This window comes from Thamnophis sirtalis, unplaced genomic scaffold (assembly GCF_051295495.1).
Source record: "Thamnophis sirtalis isolate CommonGarterSnake01/CBP01778 unplaced genomic scaffold, rThaSir2_p1.2 scaffold_1, whole genome shotgun sequence".
Lineage (NCBI taxonomy): Eukaryota > Metazoa > Chordata > Lepidosauria > Squamata > Natricidae > Thamnophis > Thamnophis sirtalis.
The window spans coordinates 9676923-9689134 of NW_028261381.1; the positions used below are offsets into that span (position 1 = coordinate 9676923).

Genomic DNA, 12212 nt, shown 5'->3' on the forward strand with positions numbered 1-12212 from the left:
AGGAGGGAGAGGAGGCGCGGGTGGAAAACGCACGCGCGCTTTATCGCCGCCCAAAGGGAACCCGTCCCCTTTCCCATTTGAACCCCACGCTCCGTGCAACGTCGCCCGTCGTTTTGACAGTCAAGCGACCCTCTTGCTCTCCGCGCTGCAAAGACCGCCCTTAAGCTCTCCCTCCCCCCGTCGCCCCCGAGAGAAAACGCCGCGCGGCGCCGCCTTCTCCTCCTCCTCCTCCTCCATTGCCCCCGCCTCCTTTTTCCCGGGCGCTGGCTTTGACTCCGCGATGGCAACTCCCCGCGTTTGCCTTTCCCTGCTGACTCGAGCCCGCGAGAGACACGGGAGCAGGAGGCGTCGAGGAGGATTGAAGGGACGCCGTCCCTCCGCCTCTTGAGCAGGCTTCCTTCCCTCCTTCCCTCCCCTCCCTCTCTCTCCCTCCGGGGGGAAGAAAAAGTGCCCGCGCCCAGCAGCCGCAGCGAGCCAAGTGGGCGCTTTGCGAGGAGCGGGTCGAAACGGAAGGGGGTCGCGGGCGGATGAAGCAGCCCCCCGCCGCTTAGGAGCAGCCGGATTCTGCAAGGACTCGAGCCAGCGGCTCCGCCTCTCCCTCTCTCGCCAACTCCGGTCCTCCTCCAGCATCCTCCAGAGGCGCCGCTGGAGGGAGGGAGGTGCTGCAGAGGCAGCGTGGTGCATGGAGGAGCGCGCCGAGGCCAGGAAGCCTCGCCTACCCGGAGCGCGGACCCTGGAGGAAAAAACCCCTCCCGCACCTGTGCTTTTTCCCCCCTTTTTCCCCTGCTGCTTTCAAGCCTCCCGGGGCAGCCGCGGACTGCGTGGCTTCTGGTAAGTCGGAGGGGAGTCGACGCCTTTTAGGGCTGGGGGGGAACGGGAGAGGCTCTTGTTATGCTGGCATTTTGCGCCGCGGGTGGGTAGGTGGGTGGGTGGAAAACAGGGAGGGAGACGTTGCTTTGTTTGCGTGGGCTGATGGGTGGTTGGGGGTGGCGGGGGCGGTCGCTCCCGTCCTTTCTCCCTCTACATCCCAGCATCTTGGGGGGGGGGGGGGCGAGAAGCAGCAGAAGCGAATGAGTCAGTCGTTATGCGTGCGTGCGGCTCTCCTGGCTATGGGAACGTTTATTATGTCATTTCCTAGGCTTAGCATCCTTTTCGTGTCAAAACCTTTTGGGGGGCCGAGGTCGTTTGCGATCCGAGAAGGCTGCAGCCTTATCTGTTTACATTTCCCCTGCGGGGGTGTTCATGGCAGATGTATCAAGAGACCTCGGCTCGGCTGTAGCTCTGCTGACCAATTCATTTGGGGTGCTGATGATGTGTCGATGTACGCACGACAGAGGGCATTGCGAAAGGATTTCCGTATGAAAGGCTGGTCATTTTCCCCAAATTCCCTCAGGGTTTATAACGACCATGCAACAAACTAATACGATTATTCTTTGGACGTGAAGTTTCAGTAATCAGGCGGAGTCAGTGGAAACCTTGGCTTGAAAGATTTCCTTTGGCAAAGAATTAGATTGGGGTGGGGGGGAATTGTAAGAAAAGCCAGAAACTGTTTAAGTAAATGTGGTGCCAACAGTTCTCAGAAAGTATTTGAACATTATATTGGATAGGAATTGTCACATATAATCATTTGTTTATAGCAATTTAGTTCAGTGGTGGTTTACCTGACATCAGTCTTTGTTATTGATTATATTGATCATTCATTATGAGGGCTAGATTTTTAAATAGCTTGCATTGTAAACAGGGAAGGGTTCCTTTTTGGTTAATTTAAACTGCCAATGATGCTAGTAATATTTGATGGCTAATTTGATATTGTGGATCATTGTTATTCATATTAGGATATTTTTCCTGTGCTGTATAAACCTCTTTTTAAGAAACTGCAACGTTTAATTCTTGTGAAGAAATTGCATTAAAACCAGGAGATATAGGAGTCTTTGATTAAAATAAATAATTTTTCCTATGCTTTAAAAAGTAGGAATGTCGCTGCTTAGTTTTGAATATATCACATGCAGATGTGCACACACACACACATGCATGCACATGGACACACACTCACTGAATACCATACTTATTGTTTTGGTTGATTTAAAAAAAACCTTTTTTTTTACATTTATCAACCTTTTAACTAATTTCAGGGGATTTTGAGTGTTTTATATAGTTGGCTGTTGTCTTCAAATGCTTATAAAATCTGTAATACAGTAAATGCTTTTGCTACTTGTTTTTAAAGATGATAATTACCAATTAAATTTTGGGAAATAAAATGTTAACCGAAAAGTTTCAGATTTGCTTCGTTTATTCAATATTTTATTTTTAAAAAAAACAAAAAACAAAAATAAAATGCCAAGTTTAGGGGTGATTCTTATATCCTACTAAACTCTTAAGCTAAATGGAAGAACACGACTTAAATGTACATTTGTTTAGAATTTATGTGATTCATTTTTCATGATAATTATGTTACGTTTTTTATTCAGTGCAGTTTTGTCCCAGATTGTCTTAGGTTTGCCTTACTTGTATTATTAATGGGAAAAAGATTTTCCTTGCTGGCCTAGCAATGTGATTCAGGCTTTTTAATATCAGTAACAAAATTGTGTACCATGTATGGTTCTCCCAAGAATGTAGTTTTTTTTAAAAAGTGTAATGATTTTGTCTGAGAAAAGAAAATCAATATTGAGTCAATACTTTTATTAAGTTAACTCAAGCTTTTCCAAATAGAATACAAGCTTCTGAGTTTCCAAGAATGTTTTATCTGGCAAGTTGATATGATATTGTAGATACTATAATACTAAATTCTTAAGTGTAGTTAAAAACGATGAAATAGTTTATGTAACATGTCAGTTTCACCATTGCTGTTGGGTCAAATATAGTCCAAGGTCATTGGCATACATGGATTTACAATGGGAAAGGAAGTTCTGAGATATACAGTTGAATTGTGTCATAAAAGCTTCATTGGTGAGGATAAATATGAAATACATGCAGTAGAGCATCTACCTTAAATAGAAGAATGTAATCATCAAAGGAAAATTGAAGGGATGGAAGCAATGAGTAAAGAAGCAGCTGTATTCAAGAAACTACTGTTACTATTGAGAATAAAATCCACATAGCAAAACAACAATACATTTTCCCCCAAATGGCCATACAGGACAAAAATTGTATCTCTTGTAATACGTACTGTTTAGTATAGGTAGCTTTATCAGATATCAAGACTTGAAATCCTCTGATAAGATATTCATGTTCAACCAATAGTTTATTGACCAATTTCAGTGGTATCAATTTGTGTGTGAACTTTGCTCAGAAACCTTTTAAATAGTAGGACAAAAATGCAATCTTGCATTGTATGTAAAAGATTGTAAGCAAAATTTCCTCAAAAGGATTAAATAACCTTTCAATATAGTGAAACTTAACTAAGCCAAAATTGAGCTTCGAATTTGCTACGATTGATGGTGTCTCACCTTGTAAAACATAAATTTCTATATATTTGTTCAAAAACATGGAATAGTTATGGCCTATTAAATAGATTTGTTAAGGTACTGAACTATTAATTGTTATTGCAACTCACTAACAATAAATCATATACATACATTTGGAAATAAACCCTACTAAATTCAGTCAGATTTTTAGTCAGGTATGTGTATATAAGGCAACAGCTTTTGTTACACTCAAAACATATACTTTAAAAACATTAGAATTATTAGTTTGCATTATATTCTGCAAGTATAGTAGAAGCATTTAGATATTACTTGGGTAAATAATAATGTACCTGAGTGAGTGAACAGTGATGACTTTAGAAATAAACATTTCTTAACTTATTTTTTAATGGAAATTAGTCAGAAGGCTAAGTATTACAGATACATTTTCTTAATACAATATTATGCCCTATATGTACTGGTACGTAGAGAGTCTTTCTGGATTGGGCTGTACAACAGTTTTGGAGCTAAATGTTGCATTTAGCCTTTGAGAGGCTTTGCTTCAAAAAGTCACTATTCTAAAGAAATAAATAGTGGATTAAATATATTTTATATTTAAACTTAATTGACATTTCATCAGTCAAATAGATACAATTAACATGGCTATTCTCTATGGATTCCCTATTTTTCCTTTGGTCATATTAAAACTTAGAATTTGGTAGCTAAAATTGAAAGGTTTCTGGAGGTTGAAATAAAATATTTTGGGTGCCATATATGCCCTTCACCCCTACGTTAAATACCAAGCCTGTTCCAAATGGGCTTCTGAAAATGTGTAATAAGGCTAAGGTGGGATTTGCGGAGAATTTAGGAAATTTCTGCAGTAAAGATTCATGGCATCTCCATTGCATTGCCTGGGTATTATTGTAGTGATATAAAATTCGTCTGTGCCACTTTTCTTTTGGCACAACAACGATTGGGAGGATCCTGGAAGTTATTATAGCAATAGCAATAGCAATAGCAGTTAGACTTATATACCGCTTCATAGGGCTTTCAGCCCTCTCTAAGTGGTTTACAGAGTCAGCATATTGCCCCCACAGTCTGAGTCCTCATTTTACCCACCTCGGAAGGATGGAAGCCTGAGTCAACCTTGAGCCGGTGAGATTAGAACCGCTGAACTGCAGATAACAGTCAGCTGAAGTGGCCTGCAGTACTGCACCCTAACCACTGCGCCACCTCGGCTCTTATAAATTGCTAGTGTGGAAACAGCCTTTGTGAAAGGGCTTGTTGTTCTTGGTTTTGGTGCCACTCTAAAAACACCTTACGTCTTCAACATCAACAGTATTGAAGATCTGAAATCGGATGGAAGTGCTCTGAAGCAATTTTGGGGGCTTTTTTGAGATGCTGTGACTTCATTTCATTTTTGGATGGAATTCTTCCTCAAACCTTCCCACTGCTTCGGACCCTTCAACGGACGTCCTAGTGAAACCTTTGTACTTAGGTTTTGGCAGAGTCCAGGGAAAAGCAAGAGGCACGAATCTGACAAGTATTTTGTCGCTCTCTTCTTTCTGTCAGCACTGAATCTTTTATTTTGTTTGCCTTTCCTGTGAGTGGAAGATGAAGGTATTTTTCTCTTTGCAGCACCCACAGGGGGTCAGTGACTTTCAAATCTTGTCAGATTGGCAGAAGAAGAGACTGTAATGGGGCTGATGTCCCCTCTGGAGAAATAAGACGATGAAAACAGCTGAAATGCATCCTTTAAGGGAGGTTATGTTAAAATATGCTGTCTTGTCTTGGATAACAAAAAAATTAAGATTCAAAGGAGTGTATTCTAGAATCTGTTACCACTGTATCATTAAAAAAATAATGCCGGATATGATACAAATAGCCATGTGTGATAATTGCCCCAGTTTCTAGAATTGTGCAAAATATTTTAAGAGCTACTTTGTAAAGTATGTTGACAAGAGTGAAGCACCCTCTGGGAAGCCCTAAGACACACCTGGACTCTGGAAAGCTCGGCCCAGTTGGTCTGAGATCTTTCCCAGGTGATCTTCACTTGGACATATTGATGCTTCTCTTTGCTGGTAACCCCAGTGCAGTGGTGGGTTTCAAAAATTGTTCGAACCTACTCTGTGGGTGTGGCCTCCTTTGTGGGAGTGGCTTGCTGCCCATGTGACCGGATGGGAGTTGCTTGCCGCCCATGTGACCGGATATGAAGATGCCGACGACACTTGTCAGAACCACCTTAAATTACCTCACACACAGCACTGGCATGCATAAGAATATGATGTAAACTTGTTTTTTAAAAGGCATCTTTGGTTTGCGTTAAAACAACTTCAACACATGCAATGTTCTGATTGCACCACAAACGCAGTAGTCATCCTTACCTTTCACAGAAGCACTGAGTTTTATAAATATGAGCATGATAGTGTAGAATAATCATATCCAAGGACCAGTGGTGGGTTTCAAAAAAGTTTGGAACCTCTTCTGTAGGTGTGGCCTGTTTTCCGGGTCCACTGGTGGAACCTCTTCTAACCGGTTCGGTAGATTTGACGAACCGGTTCTACCGAATAGATGCAAACTGGTAGGAACCCACCTCTGACCCAGTGGAAGCATTGCCTGTGCATGCACATGCAGAGAATCTAGAAATCTCCTATGGCAGCGGTGGCAAACCTTCCAGAAGATACAGCCACTTCAGTGTTTAAAGAAACTATGTTCTACTCCTGCTAGTTCCCTTTGCAAAGCACTTAATTGTGTAGATCCTATGATTTACCTTACTTTGTAAGATAAAACTAGGACCCCTTGGAGAAAGTACAGTAAAGCATCCAAACCATGGATGCTATAGAATACTTCCCTATTTTTATATGGTGATTTTAATTTCTGAACACATCCAGTTTCAAATTAATCCCATTTGTTTACTTGGAACCTTTACAATATTCCTGTATGGAATCTCTGCCACCATCAATACAAGGTTTTCTCTGACATTATTGATTTCTTATCCAAAAAATAGGCACTCTGGATCAGTGGTCAATTGGCAAAAGACAGGAAATCTAAAACACTTAGATATATTTCCTCAATTGCTTTGATGAGCCATAATGTGCTTTTAATTTCTCCATTTGATTTATCCTTATAATATAAGTTGGATTTATCATTCGCTTTCTGTGTAGTTTTTCTTGACAAGATATTGGAAATTGTTTGTCTTTGTCTACTTCCAGGACTGAGAGTGACAGCTCCAAGGTGACCCAACTGGCTTCATGCCTAAAATGGAACTAGCATTCACAGTCTGGTCCCTTAACCACTACACCATACTGTCTTTCTAGGATGCTGCATAGCATATAGGTTGCAGCTGACCATTTTCCTGGATCCCTGTTTCATGCTAAGCCATAATTTAGCTTGTTTTGTCATAGCGTATCAGTAAAATGTATTAATCTAGCTACTGGGAATTGGAAACGAGTTATTACTTAGCTTGTATGATAAATAGTGATTTATTTAATGAACTATAGTTAAGCATACTTAGTGCAATACAGAAATTAAATTGATAGGGGTTTAATAATGAATACATACGAAAAATATGTATAGAATCTAAGTATCTGATGCAAGAAGTAATGAATGGAAACTTATCAAGAAGAGATCTAGAATTAAAGATAAATTCCGTGACAGTGAGGACGATTAATCAGAGGAACGGCTTCCCTCCAGAAGTTGTGGATGCTTCATCACTAGAGGGCTTCTTTTTTTTCCTCTGTAAATGTGTTTTTTATTTTCCATTTTCATTTTCGTACAGTCACATATATACTGTGCATAACCGGGGTCATATAACATTAAACAATAAACACAGCCATTCCTCTTGTCAACAGAACCCCCCCAAATAAAGACCCAATGTACCTCTTCGACCCTCCATACACCCTTTCTTTCGCCCCCCTCCAACTTTCCATCTTCCCTCCATCCTTCCCCTCTATCCTACTTCCCCTCCCCCTCTACGACTCCCCTCTCCCGGTACACTCCCTCCCTTCCTTCTCACCCTCCCTCCAGTCCTCTCTCCCACCCTCTCTAGCCCTCTTTCTTCTATCCCTCTACTCCTCCCTTCGGTGTATTTCTACTATCTATTAATATATTCAGCTTATCCTATTTTTACAGTGAAATTATAGACCAACAGTATACAAGTGCAGTCACGTTACTTTAAAATCTAACACATACTATATATCCCCCCTCCCCCCCTAACACCTCACCTCCCTCCCCCCCCGACTTCCCAGAGCCCGTACATGGTATAGATTTTTAACAAACACAGTATAAAATATATTAAGACAAAGGAAATTTAAAAAAAAAGGAAATTAATAACATCTCTGCATTGAACTCAGCTTCTTCCTTCACTAGAGGGTTTTAAGAAGAGAATGGACAGCCTTTTTCTGGAATGGTATAGGGTCTATTGCTTGAGCAGAGGGCTGGACTAGAAGATCTCCAAGGTACCTTACAACTCTGTTATTCCGTATTCTGCAAGTTAACCATTTTTTTTAACCTGGTTATGGTTTGGAGCCTGCTAAATGGTTATACTGATGATGACTTGCACTTGCCTGCTTTACATTATTCTGGTTTTAATTTTGATTTTAATTAGGTTTTTTTCCCCATTTGGTTTTAATGGTTATTGCATTTTTATTATTTTCCTGCAGTTTATTGTTTGTGTTGTTTCTTTGTTTTAACTATGTGAGCTACCCAGAATCACAAATGAGTTACTTTACAAGGCGGATAAATAAATACCGTACATATATTTTTCAATAGGAATATGTGAGAGAAAAGGCAAGTGTTAAAACATTTGTTTGAGTGCAGAGTGTGCGTCCTTACTCATGCTGATGAATTCAGATGAACAGCTATGATAGCATAACTGCTGAAACATGTACTATGTGTATGTGACTTTGTAGAAGCAGCTGTATACATATCCTCTGGATTATGCATCCCTCCGTCTTCCTGTCTCTATCACTATCTCTATCTCTGTAGGTGGCCACACTATTTTTGTGATTTAATGTACTTACATAAGTGATCAAGCAATACTACGTATAAAATGACAATTGTGTAGCTCTGAGCAATAATCCATAGTGAAATTGCAAACTCTGTGACTCTTATCTGAGGTATCCTTTGCTTGGTTTCAGCATCTTTTAAATACTGTGATTTAGCTATTTGAGAAGTATCTATTCTATAACATTCAATAGTATTGTTGCATTAGGGGTCTTTCCCCTGCTGCTTAATAATACATTTCTTAGAGATGCTATAGAAACACATTTTAGTTTCCTTGAAATGAATTGCATGTATGTATGTATGTATGTATGTATGTATGTATGCATGTATTTAAGGTCCTATATAACAAAGAGGAGAGCCTTCTCTATGGCTGCTCCGACCCTGTGGAACAGCTACTCCCAGAGGTCCGGACCTCACCCACCTTCATGGCCTTCAGAAAAGCTGTTAAGACCTTGCTGTTCCAGCAGGCCTGGGGCTGTTGACCATATCATGTAGGGTCCAGCCCCAATCAGCACGTATGTGTGTTGGAGAATTTTTAAATTCTCAGCTACTGAGCTTTATTATTGCAAGAAAACCCTTGGTATCTTCCCTGAATCTCAGACACTCATATCTGCTCCTGGATTTTAGTAAGGGTATCTTACATTATTCAAAGCTGAGAAATGACATAAATCTTAATTGGCATGTGCTTGGAGATCATTTCAAAGAAACTGTAGTTAAAATGAACAGTGGATTGTCAGCTGTGATGACATAGCAAGCTGTGGTTAATCAAAAATTAAGTATAATTCTTGCAAGGTCTTTTTCACAAATTAGACGCAGAAGGGAGAAAGAGAGTAAGGAGCCAGCTAGAATGATTCTCATCAGAATATCCATGACACAGTCCCTGTGAGTTGGGTTTTTAAAAGGGCTGTTTTGACATCTCTATAAATAGCATTTTTTTTTTTCATAAGCAAATAAAAGAAGCAGAAGTAGGTCTGGACTTTTGCCTACTTTGTATTGAAGTTTGCGTAGACCAATGTGATCTTTGGAACGCCAAGATATTTTTATCTTCACAAAGATAAGCCATCTTAATTGTGTTTAGCATAGTGGAAGATGATTTTAAGCCACTTAAAAATAGGTTTGGATGAACTAAGCTGTGAGGAATTTGCTGGAGAAGGAAACTCTTGAAAGAAATGAGGATTACAACTCTCAGATTCCATCTAAGAGTTTCCCTAGTTGTTCTCCGTCCATTCAGTGTGATGGAGGATCTTATCTATGTTGGCTGAAAGAATTAGTCCCCAAAGATATTTGATTCCTTCTGAGCCCAGTGGCTTCTGCAGATCCAGAGCTGGCTTATTCGTATTCTTTGTGGCATCTGAGGTATTCCTTGGTGGCAAGAAAGTGCATGTGCAACTCCCACCCAATCCAGTTCCTAGGTGAAGAGGTGTTATTCCTGTATATGTTCATGGCAAGAGTAGAGGGTTTCATTTTAATCACTTGTAGATAATCGTTCCTATATTGCTTTCCCTTCATATATCTACGTGAGAAATTCAAGCTACAGGGCAGACTCAAACTTTTCGAAGAGGTAAGTAACATACAAAGCAGTGGTGGGTTCTTACCGGTTCGGACCAGTATAACCAAACTGGTAGTGGTTTGGTGGCCTGAGTTACCAGAACCAGACTTCTGTGCATGCGCAGAACCATTTTTATAGTACTGCGCATGTGTGTGCATCAAGCACACATGCGTGTATGACAGTGGTGGGATTCAAATAATTTAACAACCGGTTCTCTGCCATAATGACCAGCAGGGTAAGTGGGGCTTGGTGGTTATGTGACTGGGTGGAGCCGAGGTGGCACAATGGTTAAATGCAGCACTACAGGCTACTTCAGCTGACTGCAGTTCTGCAGTTCGGCTGTTCAAATCTCACCGACTCAGGGTTGACTCAGCCTTCCATCCTTCCGAGGTTGGTAAAATGAGAACCCAGATTGTTGTTGGGGGCAATATGCTGACTCTGTAAACCGCTTAGAGAGGGCTGAAAGCCCTATGAAGCGGTATGTAAGTTTTAACTGCTATTGATATTGCTAACTCAACATCACTCACGTGTATGGGCGCTTCACCTTAGCTGTTACAATGTAATAAGGGTTAACCAGAGGGGCAGTTTCTGTAAGCAGGGCAATAAAGATTAGGCTAGAAACAACACCAGAATGTTTCCTTCCTGCCTTCCTCATAGGATTAGCCCTGTAAAGTGGAAAAAAACAAAATGAGATTTCTTCCAACAACCGGTTCTCTGAGCTGCTTGGAAAGTTACCAACCGGTTCTCCCGAATAGGTGCGAACTGGCTGAATCCCACCACTGGCGTATGACCACGAATGAACCGGCAATAGCAGCTACTGGAACCCACCCCTGAAACACAGTAATATTATATTGCATAGCCTCCTGTTAACAGAACATTTACCCTGTTCCATTTTTTCTTTTGATTTTTCCCCCCCAACCAAGTGGAATGTTGGAAAGAAATTATGTGAAGGGGATCAGGGTTCTTTCTGTCTTTCTATCCATTAGTCTGCTTCTCTGTCAAGAGGATAATTCTTCAAAAGCGGAACAGAATGAGTGTGGGGGCAGACCCGTCAGATCTCACAGGGTCGGCCTCCTCCGGGTTCCATCCACCAGCCAATGCCATCTGGCTACTACCCGGGGGAGGGCCTTCTCTGTAGCAGCTCCGGCCCTTTGGAATGAACTCCCCGCGGAGATCCGGACCCTCACCTCTCTCCAGGCCTTCCGGAAAGCCGTCAAAACCTGGCTGTGCCGGCAGGCCTGGGGTTGATGAGTTCCCCTCCCCTCTCGACTGGTATGGCTGTATGATTTTCATGTATTTTAATTATGTGTACTGTTGTTTATGTTCCCTTTCCCCCCTGACTTGTTCGCCGCCCTGAGTCCCTCCTGGAGAAGGGCGGCATACAAATAAACCAAATACAATACAATACAATACAGAAGCAGACAGACAGTGAGCTCTAGTCTCATTTTTAGCCACGAAAATCAGATGACTGACTTTGAGCCGGTCATTTTCTCTCAGCCCAATTCACCTCACAGGGTTGTTGTTGTTGGGGGGAAAATAGGAAGAGGAAGACCTATTGGCTGTGTTCACTGTCTTGAGTTATTTGTAAAAAGAATAATGGCGGGATACAAATAAATAAATGAAAAACGAAAGTGGTCTACTAATAAATGTTTAACCACAGGTTTTGCTGTCTGGATTGCCACCACTGTGCTGTGCTGTTAGCCTCTGAACAAGTGATTGATGCCCTAGATGACATGGCTCAGCTGTGCTTTCAACTGGCTCACCAATTTCCAGAAAATGTAACAATAGAGTCTCATGAACCACTTATAAGCTGGTTGCAGCACACCACTGGGCACATCCAATTAAAGGCTGTGGAGGGGGGGGGGGAGGAATGGAAAATGTCCAAGGTGCATCACTAATAGGAGAGGCAAGCGGCAATGGCTTGGACTGATACCATCTATTCCATTCTAAGTCACTTCCTTCCTCGTCACATGAACTAGATTGGAAAGTATGCAGTCCACTTTATAGTTCCAGGGCACACGTACACATAAACACAGACAGAGGTAAAGCAGGGGAGAGCAGAGTACAAACACGCACATATGCACACTTGAGAGACCGCCTGCTGCCAATTACCTCCTACAGACCCATTAGATCTCACAGGGTTGGCCTCCTCCGGGTACCAGCCAATGCCACCTGGCTATTACCCGGGGGAGGGCCTTCTCTGTGGCAGCTCCGGCCCTCTGGAATGAACTCCCCGCAGGGATTCGGACCCTCACCTC

General features: G+C 41.9%; 1 protein-coding gene across 1 annotated transcript in view; it reads left to right on the forward strand.

Annotated features, from left to right (window-relative positions):
* The first annotated feature begins 550 nt into the window (after positions 1-550).
* The window catches only part of HECW2 (HECT, C2 and WW domain containing E3 ubiquitin protein ligase 2), a 189829-nt gene continuing 178167 nt past the window's right edge, over positions 551-12212 (forward strand). Inside the window, exon 1 of the mRNA XM_087707644.1 lies at positions 551-831. The gene's annotated coding sequence lies outside the window, so the exon portion shown is untranslated. The remainder of the gene's footprint in view (positions 832-12212) is intronic.